Below are 3,804 nucleotides of genomic sequence, written 5' to 3'. Positions count from 1 at the left end.
TTGTGATAGAGAGGTATTGGGGTGGTGGGGGTATATATAGAGTTTGCTATAACGTGTTATGTGAGGAATTTTTCAGTGTTGTGGGAGCACCGCTATGTAATATCTGAAGTTATTTCACCGTTACTTGTCATACGTACTGATGATCTTAATTAAGTATGTGGTGCATGTCGTGTAGCCTTGGAGCACAGTGTTATGGTGTCCTTGAAGCACTGAATATTTTTCGGGGCATGGAGTGGATATGAACCAGCTGGGAAGGTGGTATTTGTTTTGACACCCCCACTGGCACTGAGATCTTGGTTTTCGTAATGGAATATCTTAATTAGATCGTTTATCACATTGTTTCGAGTATTATATTCTTGCAACTGGGCATGGAGTGAACCACTTGGAAATACAATACGCTTGAAGTTGCCCCACAAAGTGAACCACTAGACAATACAATAAACTTCAAATCCCTATGAGATTTTGTGAAAGATTGGATGGGATTCCAAAAGATTTCACATGATTATTTTAGTGGCTTTTATCTATAGGTATTTTAGTATTTTAGTTAGCACTTAGGCAGTTATTGGGATTAGTCATGGGACTAATTTAATTAAGTTCTAAGCTGACTGTGTTGAAGTGAAAAGGTCCACGGTATAGCTGAAGAACGCCGAAGTGGCAACAACAGGAAACGCCACGTTGCCACACTTAGTGTGGTTGGTATGCGACTCTCCTTTTTAAAGAAGAAGTCCTCTCTCATTCTAGGTATGGCTTTACTTTATTATTGGTAGATATGGCGAGCAAGGAATGACTTTATTTTCAATGGAATAGTTTGGGCAACAGATGCTATTAGTAGGAAAGCGCAAAGTGATTTTTATGAGTTTTAGGACGCTAACACTAAAGTCCCCCATCCCCCCTTGAGTTCCTCTTTGATGGGGACCGTGGTGTGGCAGCGACCTGAGATGAATGTGCTGAAGATAAACGTCGATGCGGCGGTTTGCAGGGGCTCAAATACTATTGGTACAGGGGCAATGGCTCGAAGAGATAATGGTCAGGTTATAGGTATTTTTCTAGCTATTCATGATGGGATCAACTTGTCCAGAATTGCTGAAGCTTTGGCCATTCGTAATGGGTTAAAACTGGGGACTCTTCTAAAATGTCCTAAGGTGCATATTGAATCGAACGTGGAGGTGATTGTGAGGAGTTCCAGTGATGATCAAGACCCTCCCTCCGATATATCAGTAGTCATTCATGATTGTTTAGTCTTAAAGAAATATTTCACTTCCTGTGGTTTTGATTTTGTTAAACGTGAATGTAATAGGGTTGCGCACTGTTGTGCTCAAAAAGCTCTTTCCAATGACATGTCTGGTATGTGAACATCCATTTTACTCCTATGGAGTTCTCATTTCTCTGATGTTTAGGCTTTGCCTATGAAATGAATAACAGTTTTCTCACCTTTTGCCAAAAAAAAAAAAAAGAAGTCCTGAATTCGAGCCCTCATGAAATAGGTACTCGACCCCGTCGCAACCTCTAATAGCTAACCCCAACATCCTACGTACCATCAGACAATAATGGAGAAAAACTAAAAAAGATGAAACAAAACCGAACAATAATAAGGAATCGAGAAGTGGAGAAAACTATGAAGGCTTGCATCGGTGATGCAATAAATGTTCTTGCGGAGCTTTTGTTGAATATTGAAAAAAGAAACTTCCTAAGAATTTTAGCATCGCCGGAATTGATAGGTGGTCTAATAGTTGTATGATCACTTGATGTCGATCGTGAGATCAATTCTTATTAAGGAGAAGTTGATCATCCAAATTGTTGGACTGAATTTTCATGTTTTCTTGAATAATATTATAGCTAACTTTTTTTTATCTCATGTATGAAATTCTACAAATTAATGTTTGCAAAGATAATTTGCAATTACTTTCCGGGAAATTCGGTGCCTGAAAAGAAAGGGAAATTAAAAAAGACTTGTATGTTTAAATATAACAACCAGCTGGTAGCCCCCCAGTGAAGATTCAAGAGGATGCCATAGACTTTACAACTGAAAAGAACTTAATTATTAAACCGTAATAATTAAAATCCTTTGCAGATACTATGGTATGTCACTTAATTATTATATATACAACATACTTCCAGGTTATTTTAATTTGTATGGAGAGAGAGAGAGAGAGAGAGAGAGAGAGAGAGAGAGAGAGAGAGAGAGAGATTGCCAAAAATCTTCTATGTACACATTTGATTTTCCATTGCTGCCTTATCCATTTGATGGGAGAGAGAAATCCTGGGAGTGGTTAACACGTTGGTAACAAACTAATGCTGGCCACGTATTTGAGTAATCAGTAAACCATCAAATCGTAAAGGCACCAAAGGAAAATCAAAAGCGTAGTAGATCTTTGAAAATCAATCTCTTCTCTCTCTCTCTCTCTCTCTCTCTCTCTCTCTCCATTACCACAAAAGGAGATAGCTCCCTCTCCACTCATATTGGATTCAATTTTTTTTTTAACAGCAAAAAAGAAAGATTTTACGTATTAATCAGTGTAAAAGTTACAAAAATTAGAAGGACAAGGTTTAGACAACATCATGACAAGAGGGAAGTATCCCAATGGCTTAAGGGACATCGCGCGTGTTGGCCCCATCCGGATCATTCATGCTCGGCAATGAATGACTTAGATTTTATCTAGGTCGAACAAATTTCAATCGTCCATCCATTTATAGTCAAGATAAAATCTGATCCGTTCGTTGCCAAGCATGGACTGCCCGAATGGGCCAACACGCAGCATGCTCCCCCAATTCCATATTGCACCCAAACCTCAAGATAGAACAAGGTTGATAAGAAACCAACGTAGAAGTCTCGAATAAAATTCTGAGAGTGACATCAATCAAAATGTCGTATGGATTTTGAGGAATGATACCCATTGTTCTTTGATAAATTAAACAAAAAAAACCAACCAAAATGCCAAAACACACACAAACAAATGTAGATTTGAGCTCTTCGATTGAATATATATTTGATCTCTTGGATCAGTTACGGGTTTTGAGGCCCAAGAACTAGATTTTTCTGGGCCGGAGTACGTGGGCCATGTAAGAAAATGAGGTCTATAAAACCAATTTGGGCAGGGCCGAAGAAGTTAGAGAGTGGCCGGGGGCTTATAATCTTATATACTGTTCCCTTTTCTTACCTTAAGAAAGGGCCGAGGGAAGGCTGAGGGTAGGGCTGCAAACGATCCGAGCCGCTCGCGAGCGGCTCGGAGCTCGGCTCGATAACGGCTCGGCTCGGCTCGGTTCAAGACAAAAACGAGCCGAGCTCGAGCTCGAGCTAGTCGAAACTCGGCTCGAATTGGCTCGCGAGCTCGATTATATAATATATTTATATATATATTTATATATATATATATATATTTACATATTTATATTTATTTATATATATATTTATATATATTTGTTTCATAAACGAGCCGAACGAGCCGAGCTCGAGCTCCGAAAATACCTATCGAGCCGAGCTCGAGCTCGAGTTCTGCAGCTCGTCACGAGCTCGAGCCGAGCTCGAGCTCATTGTTTTTGAGGCGAGCCGAGCCCGAACATGCCGAAACTCGGCTCGGCTCGGCTCGATTGCACCCCTAGCTGAGGGTCACTTCGCAGATAGATTTTTGTTTCGCAACCTAAGTGATGATAAGGAGATCACCAGACTTTATTTTTGTAGGATCACGAAGATTCAGAACAATGACATCCCCATCAAGTTCACTGTCTAGCAGAGGGGGCTCTACGCGACTTTCGGGCGTCCACCAATTATAGGAGAACAACGTATTATGCATAGAACTAGTGCCG

At 40.2% G+C, this 3,804-nt stretch overlaps 1 protein-coding gene across 1 annotated transcript in view; it reads right to left on the bottom strand.

Annotated features, from left to right (window-relative positions):
• The window catches only part of LOC131298207 (uncharacterized), a 1,037-nt gene extending 1,021 nt beyond the window's left edge, over positions 1-16 (bottom strand). Inside the window, exon 1 of the mRNA XM_058323555.1 lies at positions 1-16. This exon is cut by the window's left edge and continues 1,021 nt beyond it. The gene's annotated coding sequence lies outside the window, so the exon portion shown is untranslated.
• Between the last annotated feature and the right edge of the window lie 3,788 nt (positions 17-3,804).

The sequence above is a fragment of the Rhododendron vialii genome, chromosome 8a (genome assembly GCF_030253575.1).
Source record: "Rhododendron vialii isolate Sample 1 chromosome 8a, ASM3025357v1".
Classification (NCBI taxonomy): Eukaryota; Viridiplantae; Streptophyta; class Magnoliopsida; order Ericales; family Ericaceae; genus Rhododendron; species Rhododendron vialii.
The sequence above is the reverse complement of the archived record's forward strand: the minus strand, read 5'-3'. Positions and strand labels throughout refer to the sequence as shown.